Source organism: Silene latifolia, chromosome Y, assembly GCF_048544455.1.
Source record: "Silene latifolia isolate original U9 population chromosome Y, ASM4854445v1, whole genome shotgun sequence".
NCBI classification, from domain to species: domain Eukaryota; kingdom Viridiplantae; phylum Streptophyta; class Magnoliopsida; order Caryophyllales; family Caryophyllaceae; genus Silene; species Silene latifolia.
In genome coordinates this window covers 317,774,010-317,797,042 of record NC_133538.1, presented here as the reverse complement: position 1 = coordinate 317,797,042, position 23,033 = coordinate 317,774,010, and the positions used below count along the sequence as shown (strand labels likewise).

Below are 23,033 nucleotides of genomic sequence, written 5' to 3'. Positions count from 1 at the left end.
TTAAGTCACGAAGTCCTCCAACCTCCATCGCTCTTACACTATCAACCCTAACCCTCTCGACCACTCGACTACCGTGGTTCCTCATAGACGACGACCACCGCAATGTTAATTTCTCCATCAGTGTCGACCACCGATATTCATCTCCCTGGGAGATCTAAATACATTCTAGGTAAATTTCTACCCCTTTCAATTGATTTATCATCACCAAATTCCACTTCAATTTCCATCTCCACAAGCTAATTTCATCACCCAATCTAACCCCATTAAATGTAATCTCCATTTCATTATCGGGTTTCATATGGGTCGTGGTGTATATGTTAATTTGTGACTGTGCAGCACCTGTTTGTTGAAACATATCTAAGACCAATTACTATGTAGTATTATCTTATGTGTTGATTATTGTTTGAGTTGGATTAATTGATGTGAACATGGAATAATCTTTGGTTGTATATTTGTGATTTAAGTGTTTATTTGTTAATTAAAAACATTCTGATTTTCTCTTTAAATTTGTGCTCATTATACTTGATATCATGGTGTCAGTTATTACGACTTTCCCATGACTCTCCTTTCACTCTTTATTAGTTTATGGTGTAAGTTGCTGGTGTATCGCGTGCTATTGTCGTTCTGATTGTTGATGCTTTATAAGCTTTCATACAATTATGATTGCTTCTAATTGTATATGAGAGTAAATAGATATTTTACAACTGGGATTCACAATATGCTCTATGTTCCTTTCATTCATGGCTTCACTGAATTATTTTAATCAATATTTATGTTATTATCGTCTCTGGTCATGTTGTGATACACGCTAGTAACATGATTTACTGTGCTCATCTAACTCTGGATCCAACCATACTAGATCATAACTTCAGTTTGAGATTTGCTTGCCAAAACCAACATTATGTGTTTGTGGAGTCAATAGAATCCAGACTTTTATTCACCCGTAACTCAACTTTTACTTTTCCTGATACAGGATGATGTATAAGAGGCCTGCACCTCATCTTAACATCCTCTTAAATTTTCTAAGCCACTCACTCTGGTTGTTAATGTTTTTATCCATCCTCCCCTTATTTTTTTTTTGCCTCAATACGTAGTAAATTGTAATAGTACTTATGGCAGCACCTATGACCCTTATCTGAAGCCTCATCTTGTTCCTGCTCTTCCACTGCAGAATTTCAGTATTTTTTAGAGGAACATTTAGCCAATCCGTTAATATCTCAATGATCCTTTTGTTGTAGTTGCATTCCACGAGTGATTGTTTGTGCTACCCCAGCTCAGGTCAGGTACATTTCTTACCTCTTCTTGCAATATCTTAATGGTAAATACTAAGTACCATTCCTGGTTGTGCAATGAAATCATTCTGTATGAAATATGCTGTGGGAAAATGCAAAGAGCCAGTTACCCCTGAATATTAGGGCTGTAAAGTTGTCTATGAATGATTCTTCATTTCGTGATACAGGACTAGTGAGCATTATCTTTTCACCCTTTTCCATTGAAAATTTCAAATGACGAAGGTTTCTTTTATGAACTCGTGGTATGCTTAAGCACTAACTACATATAATTAATTAATGTCTTTTTTTTTGTAGTTTGTTGTCCGCAAAAGTGCTTTGAAGTCGGGTGAAATCTCTGGGATTGATTGGAACTTCAACAGTTGGGGTGGTAAGCCAATATGAAATCAAAGCTTTACATACCGCTTATTTACATTTAATCAATTGCGTCCAATCAATAAGCTTTGATATTGTGTATGATATAGTATGCTGTTGATATTTGACAGTTGCATATTTAGGTTTTCAGTTGGTGAGTGTAAGGCAATATTTTGTGGAAGTGCGAGTAAATTGAGAAATTTAAAATTCAACATATATTATACTCGTTTAGGATTTTTTCTTTCTTGAACCACTTCTAGTCTTATTTTGGGCCTCTAATGCTCTTAGGTGCAGGCGATGGATGCTATACAGATTGGAGTCATGGCATCCTTGTTGCTAGAAAGGTTTGTTCACCCTAACATTAAGGTTAATCTTGATCACTCTTTCGAATATGTAACAGTTCCTCTGTTTTACTAATTGTTGCCGCTTCTTATGATTGAACCTCTTCGGGAGTAACGGGCTCATTAGTCGACATAGTTACTTGAATTTGCTTTACTAATTCCCTATACGTTGGCTTAATAATGTTTAGTTTGATTTTCTTACTATTCCCTCCTAGTCTGAGTGTTGGTTCCTCTTTCCGTTATCATGCTAGTCGGGTGTTGGTTCCTCTTTCCTTTTTTGGTAAGTTTTGTGTGGTCCAAATTCAATTTCATGTGGGGTAGGGTGTTTTGTGTGGTCCAAATTCATTTCCTTAATTTTGATGCCCAAAAGAAAGGGAACCAACACTCAGACTAGGAGGGAGCATTAGTTTTGTTAAATGTATCATTGCAGATTTAAGAGTGTCAATTGACGAGATGAAGGATGAATTAAGGGCGTTAAAGAGCTGTTTCGGGAATATGTAATGTTGATTATTCTATTAACTATGATGTGTATGTAATTATTTATAAACTTGGATGTATTTTTTGGATACCCGACATTATTGTTGTGCCGAATGATATGCAAGGTTCGTTTTTGGTAGTTAATTGGCGGTTGCATTCTTTCGTATGTATTGTTTGTTCATTTAGATATTTAGATTGTCATATTTATAGGATGTTTTGTGGGTAGCAATTTTTTAAAAAAAAAATACCTAATTACGGTGGCGGTTTTTTAACAACAATCGTCGTTATGCTATAACCTTTTACGACGGTTCTGCTAAAACAACTGTCGCTATAGAGAACATGTAGTGGTGCAATGATATTACTGAAATCTCTATGGTGGCGGTTTTCCAAACAATAACCGCCACTATAGATGAGTTATAGTGGCGGTTTTTGTCTAACAACCGTCGTTTTATATAAACCTATAATGGCGGTTTTGTTTAAAATCCGCCACCGTAGGTAACTTATAGTGGCGGTTGTACAACCGCCTGTGGACAATGGGGCCCACGGGGGCGCTTGGGAGAGAGAACAAGCGTTTGCATTTTGTGGAGTCGCTGACACGGCTATCGCAACCCTATCAAAGATAAAGCCTAACGGTCTCAACTAAAATGTAGTAGAGGCAGTCGAGTATCGAATCCACAGGGAGGTAATGTAATTATAGCTGTCTAATTCTAATCCTATGGTAACAATTGGGGGTTTGTTTGAAATTGGTTCTAAACTACGAAGTTTGAAAGGAAGAGAAGTAAAATAAAGAGCAGTAAAGGCAATAAAATACGATTAAACTATCAAGAAGAGAGGGACATGTTGGGAATTCGGTTCACTACGGTAGTCCTGTGACTCAGCTGTAAATGATTCAGACGAACTAGATGTGAGACGGATGTTAAAAGGTCCTTTCGGCCCACTTTCTATCCTAAAATACCACTAACTTAACTTTCGTCCTCATTAGGGTAGTGCACTGTTTATAGCAGGCCTATTTAGTCCAATCTTTCGATCCATGATTAATTTTAGCCAGATTAAAGGGTGACATAGAAGCGTGCACTCAACTAGGTCGGAAATTACAGTTAAATTGCTATAGTGACAGGGTCTCATAATTAATTCGCCTAATTCATTCACTACATCGTCACATTTCTACCGCAGATCCCCTAATCCCAACATGAAAGGGGTTTAGCTACTCATATTCTTAATTAAACTAACAGCAATTAAATTCCCGGCAGAAAACATAATGAATAAACAATAAATCGCAATAAGGAAAATTAGGGCAAAAGGAATAGTAGCACAAACAAGAAATTAAAGAAACCAAATGATTATTATAAATAAAAAGGATAAAGGAATTACAATCCAAGCGAATCCGGCGTAAAGATCATGAAATCCGAGTGAAGCAATCCCGAAATAAAAGTAAAAGTAGAGAAAAGCAAAGCAACGTACTTAAGTTTACAGTAGAGAGTTTGATAGTATGAAAGATAATCCTAATTAACCTAGTAATGCGTGCTTAAATAGCAAACAAAATAAGTTTAGCGAGAAAAAACAACTCACGGGCTGTTTAAAGCCCATAACTAACGAAACCACTCGATCGAGTGGATTAAAACCACTCGATCGACCAACTCTTCAGCAACAACTACTCGATCGGCTGGAAAACTGCTCGATCGAGCAACAGCTCTTTGTGCAGGCTAGGGGTCGAGTGAAAAATCACTCGATCGATCATCAGAGGGAGCAAAAACCACTCGATCGAGTAGTAAACTGCTCAATCGAGTAACTGTATCTCCAATTCAGCTCATGTCTGCGTCTAAGTGCCTCGTAATGCGTGCCACGACGCTTCCAAATGCAGTATCTCACTCTGATACAATCCCGCCTCCTCTAAATGCATGCAAAAAGGACGAAAGAGTACGGATCTACTACTTTCGCGATCATTCCTACAAAAAGGACAAAATGCACCAAAGTAGCCAATTCGGGGAAAAATACCATAAAAACAGTATAACTATGCATAGAAATACGTGCTAAAATAGGCTAAAAAGACTATACATTAGGCACGTATCAAATCTCCCCAAACCGAACCTTTACTCGCCCTCGAGTAAACTCAAAACTAAACTAATGGAACGGAAATGATAACTCAGAGCTAGCTTAACTTGTCGACTTGAACCAATTTAATGCAACAAAAATTAACAGTTAAAGCTAAACAATCAATACGCAAACGAATTATGAGCTGTTCAGAAATATAGCTGACCTATCGACCTTGCAAGACCAACAAAAATGGACTCTCACGTGGTCACTCTTCTCTCATGAAACAAAGGGCAAATGTTATATGTAAAAGAGATAAGAAAAGACAGTCACTCACCTAACTGCGACCTACATAGCATGCATGCAACAAAAATGAAAGACAATTCAAGCACTAATGCACAAATTCCAACCGATAATGTCCGTCACAGCCGAGGGTTTGCAAATAATATGGGAATAGTGAGGTTCAGGTGAGAAAAGGCAAAATAAGTTATGGAAATGTGGAGGTAAAAGCGTCAAGCTAGTTCCTAACAGGACCATAATGAAACCATCCGGATCTCAACTGACTGAAAGACTAAGTACAAGTGCCCTTCGTTTGGCACAAAACTCACTAGACTCAAAACACAATCTCCTCAAAAAATATGGGATAGAACGGAGGAGTTAGACGGTTACAAATCTTCCTTTTTTAAACACCGTCTGAATTAACTAACTGAAACAAACAACCCTTTTCGATTGTACATCTTCGAACATCTTCTCAACTCTTTTTCATTTTCACAATCTCTTTTTTTTTGTTTCTTTCTTTTTCTTTTTTTTGTTCACTGTACACGTGAATTCCTCATTTTTTTCATTTTTTTTTTCACGTTTTTCTCCTTTTTTTTTTCAATACTCTTTTTTTTTCTTTCTTTCTTCCTCTATACTTACACCAACAACAAAACAAGAAACACGGACCAAAATGCAAAGGAAAAATATACCGCAGAAGAACATACTAACTAGCTTGACTAGGCAGGCTCAGTTTGGGATGTAGCGAATGGGTCAAAAGGCAATTTTGGCTTATGTGGAGCTAAATGGGTGTAAAGTAATAAGAAAGGGAAATTTGCAAGACCCTCCCTGCATGTGACACCAACCACAAACCCGAATATGTGCATTTGACAAGAAATTGAATGTTATAAATGTGCAAATGAGATGAACATGCTATGCAAGGAGTACTACTCAAAATTCCTAATGAACTGGTCATGAATGTCACCAGTTGTGGCTCTAAAAACTCAGAATTTTTAAGTAGTTTGCCAATTTATAGGTCAAGTCTAAACAGTCAGCTTATATTTGAACAGAAATTCGTAGATTATGCGTATGACAAAGCTAAAAACTATCAATAAAGTGCAAGGCTCAAGTAAATTAACAAGTTATAGTGCATTGTAATCATGGGAATCTACCGTTCCGACTCAACCTATATGCAGAAATAAACGTGAAATTTTTTGAATTTTTGAAATTTTCGAAATTTTTTTGGATTTTTGATGGAAAATAAAGAACAATGCAAGCTGAAAAGTAAACGTGAATGCAAAACAAATGCAGATGCAGACTCAAAAGGATGCAATACCCTCCCCAAACCAAAACGGACAACGCCCTCGTTGTCCTCCAGCATACACCAGCAGAAATATGGGGGCTCGGGAATATACAACCTATAAATAAAATAAAAGCAATAAATCAAGGAGACAAAATAAAAGAGTAAGAAAACATACAAAACACGAACTTCCCCAAACCAGCCACAAACTGGAGAAGTGAGTAGACCAGTAGCTACTCGTCGTCGTCGTCGCCATCTCCATCTCCCTTCCCCCGGTACAACGGGTCTCTCTCCTCCTCTCTCCTCTCCCGCTCCTCAGCGCGAGCTCTCTCCACCGCCACCTTTGGGTCCTCGCTCTCCTCCTCGTCCTCTGACACCGGGTACCCCTCAGCTGGGTACCGGAAGAAGGAAGGGTGTGGCCAACCCTCGGGGATCAGTCTGTGTCTCAAGTGGTGCTCGTACGGAGGGTGTAGAGTCAAAGCTAAGTCCCTCTCCATACGAGCCCGACGCTCGCAAGCTCAATCAACAGACCAGTAAAGAACTGCGCCCCCATGGTCCTGGACCGCGGGCGCTACAAAGGGAGGAGGTGGTCTAAAAGTAGCCGGAAAGACCGGCTCAGTCTGAGTCTGGGTCTAGTCAGTGGGAGGTGGGGCAGGAGTGGGAGTGGTAGTAACAGTGGGAGTAGGGGTCGGATCGGGAGTAGCCGTGGAAGGCTGGGTACTCCCTGCAGGTGTAGACCCCTCTCCAGTCTCAACTCGCCGCTTCTTGGCGGATGGTGCATCAGTAGGTGGTAGAGGCTGGAGTGAAAGGTAAAGTAGAGGCAAGGCATGCAGACGGTGGCCTTTTACCACTGTAGGTAAGGGCTCAAGACGGGGGAGCGTCGCGGGGGTAAGTCGACGGACAAGGAGCCGTCAATCTTCCAAGTCTTGTGGTCGGGGTCGCCAATCGAGAGAGCATGGCATCCGGACTCGAGTAACCTCTCTCCCGTGAGGTGCGTAGGTTACGTGGCCGGGCGGGGGAAAAGGCGATGGGCAAGAATGGTGGCTATGCCACCGCAGGCAATGGTTCCCGTCTCCTTCTTCCCCTGGTCGTGGAGGTACTGGGCGGTGAGGTAGGCAATGTTGAAGGTAAAAGGACCCTCACAATCGACATTCAGGTAACCGCCCAGGATGGAGAGCTCGCGGTTCGTGATGTTGTTCGGCTCCTTTCGGCCGAAAATAGAGCTCCCCATGAGTCTGAGAAAACAACGGACGGGGGGTGGTGGACCTGGTGGAGCTTTCGCTCCTGGAAACGGGTCTAGGCCAAGCACCGCCAAACCTGTTTGTAAACCTTCCTCGAGTCTGATTTCACGCCCGAGGAGGTGAGGTCAAGTAAACTACCAAACTGCCGCGAGGCATCGAAGGTCGGTTAAATAACCAGGAAGGAGACCGAACATTGTCGGGGTCGGTCTCATGTGCGTCACTGGGGAGAAGGTAAAAGAGCCGAGAAACTCAAGGCTCGGCTCTAAGAAGGTGTGGCCCCTCATGGTAATGACGCCGAGGCATCCCCGTGACCCGTAGCAAGGTACTGCATCGACTCGTAAATACCGAGTTTCTCTAATGCCGATTTGTCTAAAAATCGGGAAGGCATATGTTCACACTTCAGCAGGTTATAAAATTTATCGCGGTGTAAAGTATTGATGAATAATACCTGCGGGTAGTCCGGGTGAGAGTCGAGGGAAGTGTCCCCTCGAACTCGACCGTCTCAGTAAGTAGAAGCGGTGCAATTTGTGGAAGTGACTGGGGCTGGAGTAGGGGCAACAGGAGCTGGCGTGGCTCTAGACCGTCTTCGACCCCGACGTCCGTCTCTGGAACGCAAGGCAGCGGCCCGCTCTCGGACTGTGTAAGGGACTAAATTTGCTCAAGGCGGATGCGGCCCGCAGTGAGTCGATCCTGGTGCAGTAGAGGCCGGGTGTACACGTGGTGGGGGGAAGTGGAAGTGGCAAACTGAATCGGGCTTCCGGTGAGCTAGCCGGAGCGAAACCGTCCCCGCAGCTGAAACAAGAAAAACTGGAGCTGCAGTGGTGACTAGGGCAGAGGTAGTGGCAACAAGCGGGGCCACCGACTCGCTCAAAGGTGGACCTGGAGGTGGTGCGGCAGAAGGTAAGGTACTCGACTCCATCCTGAAAACATAGGGGAGGGGGTATGAGAGAAAAACAATGGTAAACAGAGGCGAAAACAACAGAAAAGTAGCATGTGAAACCATATACACTCCCCTATCAGTCGAAAATTTCGACCTACAGCAACAATTTCCAACAATTCCTCAGAAATTTCGAAATAGCAGTACGTGAATGGTGATAATGTGACAATGTAATGACTGCTAATGGAGACTAAAAACAGCATGAGAAACTGCATATGAAAGCATGTAATACTCCTAGCAGTCGAAAATTCCGACTCACAGTACAGGATTCCCAACAATTTACAGCATGTAATGGCGATAGGGGACGGAAAAACGATTAACGCGGCAATAAGTAAGTAAGCAAGAAGTTAAGCAAAGCATGGCAGCATAAAGACCGTCTGACAGTCGAAAAATTTGACTTAGAAGCCCTAATCGCGGAATTCTTGCGCAAATTTCGAATTAAACAAGCAACAACAGCGAGGAATTGGGATATGATCATCAGGCAAGCTAATTAAGGCATACAAACACAATTAAGTCGAGAAATTCGACTAAACATGGATTTTCGAAACCCTAATTTAATTTCACCTCATAAAATTCAAAGTAATTGAAATTAAAATGCAAGAGGTTATGGAAATCACTTACTTTATGATGATGAACCTACAAATGCAAATAATCCTCAAATAAACAAGCAACAATGGCGGATTTCAGTCGAAAAACCCGCAAACCCTAAATCCCTTTTAAAACCGCAATAATGGACACAAATAGAGGGTAAATCAAGGGGCTTTTGAAGATTAATATGCAAGCAATGAAATGTAGGTGACGGATTTGGTGATTTGGGCAAGAAAATGGGGATTTGGGGGAGTTTAAATCGCAATTAGGGGAAGGGGTTAGACGAAAATTAGGGTGAAATGAAATGAAGTATGAAATAAAGAGTTTAAGATAGAAAACTCCCGTGTCCATTGCTCATTTCACTCGTTCGAGTGGTTTTAAATCACTCGATCGAGCCCTTTTATGGTCCAGCTGCTTGGTCGAGTAAAAAGTTACTCGATCGACCAATCCTTCTTTTTGCTTTACTCGATCGAGTAAATAAATTACTCGATCGACCATATTTTCACTCGATCGAGTGCAGAAAGTACTCGATCGAGGACTTCCCTCTTGTAGGCTCTTGAATTTTCGTCTTTTCTTCCTTGAATTGCGTGAAACTTCCCCAAACCTGCATAAAAACACATCCAAGAGTTTCCCAAAATACCAAATACGCAAAAGCACAGTCTATAGTCTTACGTCTATGCTAAAAATTGTCTAAAACTATTTGTCCTAATTAAAACGCAATAGAACAAATTCGAAAGAAATTCAAATAAATTATCTATTACAATGTGTTACACGGGGCATTTCCCCGTTTAATTCTCATCAAATTTTAGTAGCCCCTTTGTGGGCTTCTGACTGGAGGACGTCACCTCAGCAACACTGACCGACCTCTTTAATTTCCATGAGCTTGAATTACCATTTGCAACAGTAGGAGGAATGTAGTTCCAGTCCACGTAGGTTCGAAATTTACTCGTCCTTGCTCCTCTGTCATCTTCTTTGGCATCCTTACTTCCAGTTTTATTGATAACAGTTGCACAACGTCCTTTGACAACTCCTTTATAGCTTTCATCTGTACCTGCAACATGGAAAACAGACGAACTTTCCTCCTTTTTGCTCTCAGTCTGAGGCAGAGGGTTAACAATAGCCGCACATTTCTCCAAATTTCCATCTGGAGTGTCAATAATAGGGTCAATATAAGAGAGGGCATTGCAAGGCTGAGCTTGCAGGGGAGCCCTCCGGAACTTAGACTGATGAAAAATCAGCTCCTCGTCCCCTACCTGAAAGGTCAAAGTCTTCCCCCCGACGTCTATCACTGCACGGGCAGTAGACAAAAATGGTCTCCCTAAAATAATAGGGGTGTGTGCATCTTCGGGGATGTCTAAGACAACAAAATCAACGGGAATAAAGAACTTCCCGATCTGAACAGCTACGTCTTCTACTACACCTAATGGCCGTGATAAACTACGGTCGGCCATCTGAACAGTCATGTTGGTGCAACTCAGCTTTGTCAATCCAAGTCTCGTAGCCAGAGACAAAGGTAAGACACTTACGCTAGCGCCTAAATCGCATAGCGCGTTATCAATCAAATGCATACCGATATGACACGGAATTGAAAAACTACCCGGGTCTGATTGCTTAGGGGGTAACTTATTTTGAAATAGGGCTGACCCTACCTCAGTCAAAGCTACGGTCTCACTGTCATTAATAGTCCTCTTACGTGCTAAAATTTCCTTCATAAACTTTAAATAAGAGGGTACCTTAGTCAGCAATTCAGTGAACCGCATGGTGACTTCCAAGCTCTTCAAAAGTTCGACAAATTTGCCGAACTGTTGATTAACTTTGGTATTCTGCAGCCGCCTCGGGAAGGGAACCGTAATAGGTATCTCGACTCCCTTGTTTCTCTCTTCCAAAGTGTCTTCCGGAGCAAGTTCGGTATCCTTTGGACGCTTCTTACCTCTCGAACGAGGTCTTTCCGGTGATTTCTCGCTTTAACGAGCACTAGCAGGCTCTCGAATAAGCTTCCCGTTATCAATACTACTCGATCGACCAATTTCTTCAGTCGGTCGAGCAGTTTCTTCTTCAACACCAGTCGATCGAGTAAACTTTCCACTCGATCGACCAACCTCATTATCTGCTTCACTCGATCGAGTAGAAATTCTACTCGATCAACCAGTTTGTTCCTCCTGTTCACTCGATCGAGTGGAAAAATCACTCGATCGACCACTATCATCCTCAATTCTGCTCGATCGAACACCAGTCTTCAGCCGATCGAGTAACTGCTTTGTCGTGAGCCCTTTTTTCTCGACAGTACACTGTTCACCATCAGTAATAGCTTCCCTAGGGTCTGATTTTTGCACTTCCGGTCCCTCATAAGAAAGACCGCTTCTCAATTCTATCAGGTTTACCGTCTCATGTGGGTTCTTCTCATTTTGAGTCGGTAAATGACCCTGCTTTCTGGAGGATTGATTTGCAGCAAGTTAGGCAACTTGAGTCTCAAGTGCCTTAAATGACGCGTCCTTCTGTTGATTTTATTGATCATTTAGCTGCAATTGCTTCGAAATGGACTGCAACATAGACTTTAGCTCACTCAAGATGATGCACCTTGGTTAGGAGGGTTGAAAGAAGGAGGTTTCTGATAGCCCTGTTGATTCTTGTGTGGAGGAATATACGGCTGCTGCTGATTCGGAGGAGCAGTGGGATTGAGTACATTCTGACTAGTCCACCTCAAATTGGGATGGACATTCGGCTCGTAGTAACTGTTGTTCTGCCTGTAGTGTTGGAAGGCAGCACATGACTCATAGGAATTGGGACAGTTGTCTGAAACATGCCCCTCTCCTTCACATCTCTTACAACTGAAGGGACCGTCTGTAACGGCATTTACATGGTAAATTCCTCCCTTCGAGGCTCCTCCCAGTTCATATTTATCAAATCGGGCCGTGAGAGCCTCTAGTGCAGCAGCAGAAGAAGATTCAACAGCTCTTCTTTGATTTCCTCTCGAGTTCCCATATTCAGCTTTATGGGTGGCCAAATCATCTATGATCTTCCACCCCTTAGTCTCTCCTAGATTTTCAGCGAACCGGCCATTAGCTGCAACATCCAAAATAGCCCTCTGATCGTCATACAGCCCGTTATAGAACTGATTGCACAAGCTCCACTTTTCGAACCCATGGTGCGGAATGGTTCGCACCAACTTCTTGAAACGGACCCATGCCTCGTGAAAGTTCTCGTCGAGCCATTGCTTAAAGCTCGTTATCTGAGCTCTAATGGCAATAGTCTTTGATGCAGAAAAGTACTTCTTGTAGAATGCTAAAGCCAGTAAATTCCAGTCAGTGATACCGTGAGCAGCCCGGTCCAAATCCCTATACCACTCCCTTGCAGCATCGCGGAGTGAGAAAATAAACATGGTTTCTTTAATCTGATCCGCTGTCACGCCAGTGGGAGGGGGTATGGAGCAGCAGTAATCAATAAAGGTCTCCATGTGCTGAGCTGCATCTTCAGTTGCAGCTCCCCCGAATTGATTTCTCTCAATCAAGTTGATATAAGCAGGCTTCGGCTCGAATTTTCTTGCCTCCCCCGGTAGTACAAATCGCTTATAGAGATCTGCAGCTGTCGGTTCAGAATGACTGGCAATGGTTACTTCTTCGGCCATTTCTAGAAAATCCGAAGAGGTGACTGTCTCAGTCGATGAATTGGAGACTGGAGATGAAGGCGGATTTTCCTCGAAAAGCTCGTTCTCGTGAAAGCTTGACAGAGTAATTAGCTCTTCCTCTGTCGGTAATACCCTTTGTGATCGCCTCAACTCGCGCAGAGATTTCTCAAGCTCAGGATTGTAAGGCAATAATTCACCGCCCTGTGACCTGCGCATAAGAGGAAACTACAACCAGGATATAAGAATAGTCTAAGGAACGGGTGTTCCTTAAACTGGAAAAGGACTAAAAATAAAACAACTAATAAATTGAACAATTGCCTCCCCGGCAACGGCGCCAAAATTTGACACGGCTATCGCAATCATATCAAAGATAAAACCTAACGGTCTCAACTAAAATGTAGTAGAGGCAGTCGAGTATCGAATCCACAGGGAGGTAATGGAATTATAGCTGTCTAATTCTAATCCTATGGTAACAATTGGGGGTTTGTTTGAAATTGGTTCTAAACTACGAAGTTTGAAAGAAAGAGAAGTAAAATAAAGAGCAGTAAAGGCAATAAAATACGATTAAACTATCAAGAAGAGAGGGACATGTCGGGAATTCGGTTCACTACGGTAGTCCTGTGACTCAAATTTGTAAATGATTGGATTTAACTAGATGTGAGACGGATGTTAAAAGGTCCTTTCGGTCCACTTTCTATCCTAAAATACCACTAAATTAACTTTCGTCCTCATTAGGGTAGTCCACTGTTTATAGCAGGCCTATTTAGTCCAATCTTTCGATCCATGATTAATTTTAGCCAGATTAAAGGGTGACATAGAAGCGTGCACTCAACTAGATCGGAAATTACAGTTAAATTGCTATAGTGACAGGGTCTCATAATTAATTCGTCTAATTCATTCACTACATCGTCACATTTCTACCGCAGATCCCCTAATCCCAACATGAAAGGGGTTTAGCTACTCATATTCTTAATTAAACTAACAGCAATTAAATTCCCAGCCGAAAACATAATGAATAAACAATAAATTGCAATAAGTAAAATTAGGGCAAAAGGAATAGTAGCACAAACAAGAAATTAAAGCAACCAAATGATTATTATTAATAAAAAGGAGAAAGGAATTACAATCCAAGCGAATCCGGCATAAAGAACATGAAATCCGAGTGAAGCAATCCCGAAATAAAAGTAACAGTAGAGAAAAACAAAGCAACGTACTTAAGTTTACAGTAGAGAGTTTGATAGTATGAAAGATAATCCTGATTAACCTAGTAATGCGTGCTTAAATAGCAAACAAAATAAGTTTAGCGAGAAAAAACAACTCACGGGCTGTTTAAAGCCCATAACTAACGAAACCACTCGATCGAGTGGATTAAAACCACTCGATCGACCAACTCTTCAGTAACAACTACTCGATCGGCTGGAAAACTGCTCGATCGAGCAACAGCTCTTTGTGCAGGCTAGGGGTCGAGTGAAAAATCACTCGATCGATCATAAGAGGGAGCAAAAACCACTCGATCGAGTAGTAAACTGCTCGATCGAGTAACTGCATCTCCAATTCAGCTCATGTCTGCGTCTAAGTGCCTCGTAATGCATGCCACGACGCTTCCAAATGCAGTATCTCACTCTCATACAATCCTGCCTCATCTATATGCATGCAAAAAGGACGAAAAAGAGTACGGATCTACTACTTTCGCGATCATTCCTACAAAAAGGACAAAATGCACCAAAGTAGCCAATTCGGGGCAAAATACCATAAAAACAGTATAAATATGCATAGAAATACGTGCTGAAATAGGCTAAAAAGACTATACATTAGGCACGTATCAGTCGCCACCAATTTTTATGGGAAATTGGAACCGTTCGAATACCTCGTGTCATGTCAAGACACAAAGTAGTGACATGAACACTAAGCAATCGTTACCCTTAGCATTCTATGTCTAGAATGACTCTCGTGGATGCCAATGAATACGGATGTTCACAGAGATCTGGAGTAAGGGGTGAGGGTACGTATTAGGAAGCTCTTTTGATCGAACACCTAATCCCGCCCGCCTCGATAGCGGCCTCTACTAATGATTAGGGACATCATCTATACTCGATATATCGTCGATTATATGCATGCAATGCAACATCCAAGTTTTGATCCTAGCATGTGAGAATTAGACTAAGTCGGTGAACAAGTAATTTAACATACAATTAATGTCGAAGTAGAATTTAATGCTCATTTACATGTGAAGACATACAAATAATACAAGAAATATGATAAATACAATAAATAAAATTACAATAAAGAAAATTACAATAATTACTTTGGGCTTAGCGATTTATGTCAAAAATACCTTTAAAATGGATAGTTTGAGAAAAAGAATAAGAGAAGGAATTAGCGAATGAATCAGTAGGCGATAATACGGTTAATAGTCAATTATACGCAAGCTAATTAAACTAGGTCAAACAACAACGGAAGTTCAGAGACAGAACTCATCCTGGAACAGGCGCAGCAGGACTGCACCCTTTGGAAGAGGCGCAACAGTTGATGCGTCTGTTCCAAGGGTGAGTTCTGGCTGTGAAGCCGGCACTGCAAATCATTAATGTTCATTGGTGAATTTAATGATTAATTAATGATATTTACTCGGATGAAAGTGATTAACAGGTTATTTACATGTGATTAATGGTCATAAATGCAACAAAACATGGATGAGACGGATGCAAACGAATTATTTATATGGATGAATGATTGATTAGTGACATGGGTGAACAAAATAAGCTAAACATGATGAATTAATGACGAATTAACATAATAGATAGATGAAAATATACCAAAGGTCGAATCCCAGAAACCTGATATGAACAAATCGAAGTCCTACGACCCGGATTGAATTTAATGACAAAAACCCACAAATATGAGATTATAAGGGATTTAAGTCGGGTTTAACGATGAATTAAACGTGTTAATGATGAATAATATATACATGTGAAATTATGATGGTATTGTAACAAAGAATTGACAAGAAAACAAACGAAGCTAACAAAAACGAACGAATTTACAGAGGACGAAGGAAGAAGAAAGGAAGCAGGAACTGCGGCAGCCTCACGAAGAGGCGCAGCAGGAACTGCGCTCCTTCGAAGAGGCGCGGCGATTCTTTGCGTCCTTTCTCGACGGTTTATCTTCTGGAAATCCGTAAAAGAGATTTTAAACGGGGTTTTAGAAATCGGTTTTAAAAGATATTTTCGAAATAAATCTTACATTAATGATGATACAAAAAGGTAAATAACAATAAATAAAAGAGAGATTTACACCCGTAGACTTACATGTTTGACGAAACGAGAAGAACTAAGTTTACGATTAGTGATGCTCGACTCGAATGTAGACGAAAGTGCCCTCGTAAGAGGAAAATGATTAGATTGATTAAAGTTGATTATGGTGGAGTTGGTCAAATGGGTCGGTCATGCAAACGAGGCTGGTACTCAGAAGGATCCGAGCTTATGTGGTCGAATGTTCAAGCACGTAGACGCCAAAAAGTAAGAACAAAGGTCTAGAATGCAAAGGGAGAAGAGAAGGGCGGACACTCACGTGAGAAATATGAGGAGCCAAGGCTCCTATTTATAATAATCACGTGAAGGAATTAGGGTTTCGGAGAGACTTTGGAAGTGAATCTCGGAAAGATATGAAAAAGATACGAAAAACACGCAAAAAAGGACCTGGGAAGAGGCGCAGCACCTGCTGCGTCTGTTCCCAAGTGGTTTCCTCCTGCGGAAGAAAGATTTCCGTGTTTAAGTTATGGAATAATGGGATAATTTGGTTTTACTTAATATTTTGTATGAATATTACGGGAAATTGTTTACCAAAGAATAAAAGATTGTGAAATATTTATAAAATATGGAATAGAAATATCTGGAACATTCCAGAACATTCTGACTCGGGATTTTACGGTTATCAGAAAATGAAGACGGTTTTAGGCCCGGACTCCAAATGTACTCTAATTACTGTAAAAACGACCGTATCGGCACGTAGATGACAACTAAGAGGTAGACATTAGTGTTTGAGAAATCACTTGACGATAAACTTACGAACTGTCACAAATCGTTCCGCGTACCAAACATGCGGCCCAATCATCATCGGGTGGTTTGCGAGAGGTGCGTAAATGAGGTATCTACAGAGCCCCCACTTTGACTAAGGCTTGGACAAGGCGAAAGTCAAAGTATAGCAATCAGGTCAATCGAAGATTACAACCTGACGACTATGGCAACGCGAGGCGGCTCAAGGGGTCTGAACCAAAGACCTGTCGTCGGGAATATTTTAGAGTCTATCGACTTCCGGGGAGGGTCGTTTAAAGTCCATTAGACTACGTAAGGAGGCTCGCCAGCCATAAGAAGAGATCATACCCGAGACTTCTGGACGAAACGAGACTGAAGACGCTTCGGCAAAACCCTTTGGTCTGAAGATAACTTGGTGTCTGAAGGCATGAAGGTTGATCCTGAAAGGGGTATCTGAAGAATTATAAGGAAACGGTGATTTTGAGGAAAGACAGCAGGACACAGTTTGGAACTGCTGGGAGAAATCTGTTTGTGTTCAGCTTCAAACAAACTTCGGAAGAATTCGGGGTCGATGTTGATCTCCATGTCTCGAGAGGAAGTGACCATCGGTCGTGAACTCTCGTTGGGGAACATAATCGGGAACTAATCTCCATGTCTCGAGAGGGATAGTCTATCCGCTTACTCTCGCTGGGGAAATATGATGAAGGCGTGTCGAAACACCTGTGAAGGAATATCTGCTTGTTGTGACAAGCAAAGTCTTGGAAGCGATAAATAACGTGTAATAGTCTGCCGTTGGCTTAGAAATGTGGGTCTGAACGAAAGATAATCGCCAAACGGGCCAAAAAAGATAAAAAATGGCAATGAGGAAGAGCCGCACCAAAGATGGGCCCACAAATAACGAACTCATAATGAATTTTTGAAAACTCGTATGGAGGGAACACAAGGAAGAGGCGCAGCAAGAGCTGCGTCTCTTGGACTAGGCGCAGCACCTGCTGCGTCTATTCCTGAGGGTGTCTTTTTTGCGTAAAAACGCGATAAACAGAGGGTTTTAGTTCATTTGTTCGAAACACAATCCCTCAAATTCTCTCTCAAATCTTTACCATTTCCGCCAAGATTTGATCCAAAAGCTTGCATTTGACTAATCGAGGTATGTATACCATTCTTGCATTAAACATCCGCATTTGCTCTTTTTGGATCGAAAAAATTAGGGTTTTCAACCCAATTAATTCGAAAATTTGGGGCTTTTCCCCCAAATGGATTTACCTTGTAAAATTGGTACTAGAAACGGATAATTGGTAGTATAAGGAACATAACCATGTATTTGTTTCGAATTTTCGTTGATTTTTGAGCATTTGGGCGAATTTGAGACGGTTTCACAGCTAAACCGTAAATTGCTTCGAAAATAGCCTTAGGATTGCCCATTTGCGATGAAACTTGATATTTGGGATCCTTGGATGATGGGTAAACTTCCTACCATCTTGGAATTTTGGTTCGTGACGGCTTTTTCAGGACACTTTTCTAGGGCATAATCGCCGTTATAACGAAATGCTGCCGAAATTTCGACTCGAACCCATGACAAGGCTTCAAATTAGGCTTGACTTGACCCTAATTACCACATGAGTGATCGGGTTTGTGAGAATATGGCCAAAGATGGCGCGAAAAGAGTGATTTCAGGGCTTTCGAAGGCTCGAAAATCCCCTAATCCAGGCTTGTCGTCACGTGACGCGGCCTAAATTACTTTAATGTTGCAGGTGATGAGGCTTCTACTTCTGGGAGGGCTCCCATGGAGATAGACTCTGCTGTTATCGAGGAGGCTTTGGAGCAGGCTTTTACCGCTGCGGTGATGGCTGCTGGGGACGGCGTCCACGAGGAGGTCGTCAGCTGAGGGGAGCTCCCGCGTGGGCTGAGACCTGGGAGAGCAGCCACCTGCTTTGGGCTGCAGAGGGTCACCTGTCCTACAGGACGATGAAGAGCTTGGTAATTTTGAATTCATTACTCATCACTCATCTTCTTTTATTCATTTCATTGGCTCATATCTTTTCCAATTTTCATTCAAAATTAAAGATAGCTTTTTGTTTCAAATCACAATAGGAGGCGGGAACATCAGGTCTTTCTCGGGTTACACGACGGCGATGGAATGCTACCAGCGGCTGTCGGCGGAGGAGCGCGCCATGATCGAGCGTGGAGCGTTTGGTGCCTTGGTGCAGGCGTGGAGGGATATCGCGAAGAGGAAGCTGCGGGCTAACCTTAGCTTAGTCCGCGCTTTCTTGGACCGATTCTGGGACACGACTTCCATGTTTCACATGCCTTTCGGTGAGGTGGGAGTCACTCTGGAGGACTACGACATGATTTCTGGTCTGCCGTGTGGGTCCGAGAGGCGTGGAGTGGCGAGAGCGCCATGAGGGTGGACTCGGCCGAGGCTAGGAGGTTGATCGGCTGGAACTTGTCGCCGAAGGCTATTATAGTGCCTGGTTTGGTGCCTAGTTCCTATGTCCGAGACTACTTTGCGGGGAAGACCCCGGCGCTGGTGACGATTGACGGGAGAGAGACGGCTCCTCCTCCCTGTACTGCTGAGCAGAGGGCCCGGTTGTGGCTTTGGTGGTTTCTGTCTTCGATCTACCTCGGAGACAAGGGAGAGAGGCTCTCGACGAAGCTTCTTCCCTTCCTTTCTGACTTGAGCTCCCTAGGGCGTTGGGACTGGGTCACTGCTGGTTTTGCGGTCCTCATTCGCTTCATGAGGGCCATGGTTCGTCGGGAGTTGATGGAGAAGGGGACTTCTCCGTGCCGTTGCCGACCGGATCGCTCGCCGGAGGTATGAACCTTCATTGAGACTAAAATCAATTCTTTTCTTTATCAAATTACGAAAGATCGTTATTGACTATCTTGCTTTACAGGCGTGGGTGTACTCCTACTTTCCGAGCCTCTCGCCTAAGAGGACGGGGCCGCTGGAGAGGGCTTATCCCGTCGTGAGGGATTGGGTGATGTGCAGGACGAGGAGAAAGCGTTCCTCTCACGGTGTTTACCGGCGGGAGGTGAACGCTCTTCAGCTGGACAACGTGAGCATCTCACTTATATTCATTTGCTTCTATATTGCCTTTAATCGATCATAAGAATGATTCCTTGTTTGTCATGTCTCAGTGGGTGCCCAGGCCATGGGCGGAGTACGCTGAAGCACCTCTTTTTGTGGCTGAGGTCCTTCGACCTAGGAGATCGAGCCGGCTGCTATTGAGGACGTCGATGGGTCCTGTGTGGTACTTGGGCGAGCGCTTGGCTCGTCAGTGCTCTCGGGACGTGTTGACGGTTCCCATCGATCCTCCTAGGATGATGTTCAGGGAGCCTTCTGAGGTTGAGAGGGAGGCTGACTTGGCTGGTGTTGGTGGTGACGCCCTCCTGCTTCCTGGCGAGGACTACTCGACGTTCCTCTACGGGAGGTTGGCGTACTGGCCGGTTGTGGTAAGAATCTTTACTCTCCTTTATTTGATTTTGAGAATAAGATGAAAGATCATCGATTAATGAGAAATATTTTACTTTGCAGGAGGTTGAGGCGGCGGGCATCGAGCCCCCAGAGTACCCCGAGACCCTCAAGTACACTGACGTGACCGGGTGGACGACGATCTCCGAGCCACGTGACTTTGACGTGGTTGTGACGGATGCTGGCCTGGATGATTGGCAGCATCTGGTTCGGAGGGTGAGCCTCTAATTTGCATAATTTTTGTGTAAGAACACATTTGGTTGAACTTATTCAATTATTGAGAACTTTCTTATTGAAAATGCAGGTTGCGCCGTCTCGGTTTGTGGCATTATGGAGGGTGGCCAACCGGCTGCGAGCTACTGCCTTCGAGGCACTTGTCGGCGGTCGAGGTCGTCAGGTACGAACCTTGTGTCCATTTCATTTTTGAATCTTGATTTTCCAAACTTCTCTTGTAATTGCTTGAAATGATTGACATGAGCCAATTTTGTTGTTTACAGGGGGACCGTGAGCTAGAGCGAGAGTTGGCTCAGTCTCGGGAGGAGACAGCTCGCTTGTTGAGGGAGCTCGAGGTTCGCGACGCCGAGGTTGCTGCTCTCGCGGCAAGAGTTGCGGAGCTGGAGGACGACCGGCAGTAGTTTTGTTTTGTTGTTGTTTGTATCTTGCACATTTGTACATTTTGGACCTTCATTTTGGACATTTTGGACTTTGTTTGGGGCTCGAGCCCCCAGTTTGTTGTATGTTTCTCTTTATGTTGTATATATGATGGCCTGAGTGCCTTTGCTGCTGGGTTGCGTTGCTTGTATCTGCAGGTTAGCTTTGAACAGGTTTGGTAGATGACGGTTTACGCCGTCATGCTGCCGAAATTTACATAGAAATTACGCAAAACATACACTTGTATATACATATGGCCTAAATTAGCGCAAAACGAATGACTCAAAAGAATGCAAAAAATGCAAGAGAAAATGCGAAAATGCAAAAAATTTGCCCGAAATGACCGGATGGTAGGGAGGGTTACCCCTAAAAAAAGAAAAAAAAAGAAACCTATAAGTTAGAAATGAAATGATTAAAAAAGAAATAAAATAAATATATATAAGTGAAATAAATATATGAATTTTGAAATGAGTTAATTTACAAATGAAAATTATTTCCTAAAATGAATTCTACAAGTGTGGCAAAATGACGAAAATGTTGATATCGTCTCGAAACGCGTGCCCGCGGAGTTAGGAAACACGAAATATGGTAACTTCCACGTATTTACCAAAATAATAACCCGTAGGAATAAGAAATTATTTGTCAAGGCATTTAGGAAAGTTCCAACGCGGAAAATCACAGAAACCTAGCTACGGAAGAGGCGCAGCATGAGCTGCGTCCCTTTGAAGAGGCGCAGCAAGTGCTGCGCCTGTTCCCAAGTGTTTCTGTTCTGGCAGATTTTAGGAAACAGAATTTAGTATAAATAGAGACGTCGATAGAGCTTTTATTCGCACAATTCTTCCGTCTCTTCTTCGTCTTATTACCTAAAATTCTTAATATAATCACTCATCATGAATACTTTGGAGATTCGTCTAAAGAATGGACCAACGAATTTTCCAACATGGAGAAATACGACATGGGCGCCTATAACCTTGGATATTTGTTGAGTTTGAAGCTTATCAAGGTTGTCAAACCGTTCTTGGATGCTTGTCTTGATTATTGGGACCCGAATTATAATGTTTTTGCTTTCCCTGGAGGCGACATTTGCCCATTTCCTGAAGAAATTGCCACGATTGGTGGGTGGGATCCGGAACACTTGCCCGCCATTCCGTCTACTTCGCAAGGGTATAAGAGCAAATTCAGAGACTTGCTTGGGTTAACAAGACTTGAGGTGGACCGTTTAGTGACCTCGAAGGGAGTGCGAATATTGGATTTCATTGACCGATTCATTAACAGGGCCGACCCCACCGTTTCTTATGTTGCGAGGCGAAGGGCATTTGGATTTTGCTTGTTGCATGTGTATGTCTTCCAATGGCATGTTGATGAAGACTTGAGAGGTGATCCCCATCTTTTGGGCCTTGTTCAGCAAATGGAGCTGCGCAGGAGGCCAGCTTGTTTATGTCTAGGAGAGATCCTGTTGTGCTTGGATAATAGGAAATCCAACCGTGACCTACCCTACTTGGGAAGTCTCGTTATTCTGCAGGTAAAAGAACTTTTATTTTTTTCGTTTATTTTTTTCGTCTTTTTTTCTTTTCGTTTTTTTTTATATATGTCTAATACCTGCTTTTGGTAGGTTTGGCATATGGAGCGTCTCCGATTGATCGAGCCCCCAATTCATGTTCCTTCTTATCATGCTCATTCGATTGCAATCAGGTCTAGGCTGTACATGGTGAACTTCACTCGAGTCTGCAATTATTGGGAGAACAAGCTGAAGAGCGATGATGGCCCCTTGATTAGGTGGATTGTACCATGGTGGCACCTCAAATCTGTCACTGGAGTATCTTCCCTGGATCCTACTCGATCTGCGCGCATTCCTGGCTTGGAATTCATGGTGTGCATCTTCTCGGAAAGGCTGATGAGACAGGTTGGGCTAAAGCAGACGATTCCAAAGTTTGATACCGTCCCGCAGACTGCCGTGGCGCTTACTACAGAGAGCCGAAAGGAATGGGCCATTAAATGGGCCCAAAGAAACGTATGGTTCTTGAACTCTTCTACTAATTCCTTATGGGTGTCAGATTCTTATCTGCGATGGAGGAAAGCTACTACTCCGGAAGAGCGCGAGAGATTGAGGAAGCGCGAGCCTATTGATTACAAGGTGCGCGAGGTGGGAAAAGAGAAAGAGAAGCATTTGACTGAGGGAAAGGAAGAAGCCGGGTTTCGGGTTGTTCATCCTTCGAAGAAACCGAAGACCTCTACTGTCGTGGATACAGTGATTGACAAGAGCGGGAAGTCTAGGCCTCGAGAAAGACCGTTGGTGATTAGGTCCGAAGTGGCGCAGGAGCATCCGGCTCGAGGTCGCGACAAGAAGTATTACAAGAATGACAAGGGCAAAGGGAAAATGGAGGAATAGCCCAAGTCTTTATCATTATTTATTATTATTATTTTTGTTGTAATAAAAAGGT

At 42.9% G+C, this 23,033-nt stretch overlaps 1 long non-coding RNA gene across 2 annotated transcripts; it reads left to right on the top strand.

Annotated features, from left to right (window-relative positions):
* The first annotated feature begins 1,110 nt into the window (after window positions 1-1,110).
* Window positions 1,111-2,634, top strand: LOC141629825 (uncharacterized). Of its 2 annotated transcripts, none has more exons than XR_012537363.1 (4): window positions 1,111-1,283; window positions 1,587-1,659; window positions 1,932-1,987; window positions 2,415-2,634. It is a non-coding gene; the product is annotated as an uncharacterized LOC141629825 (long non-coding RNA). The 2 variants fall into 2 exon arrangements; XR_012537362.1 differs by having other exon boundaries at window positions 1,932-2,009.
* The last annotated feature ends 20,399 nt before the right edge of the window (window positions 2,635-23,033 follow it).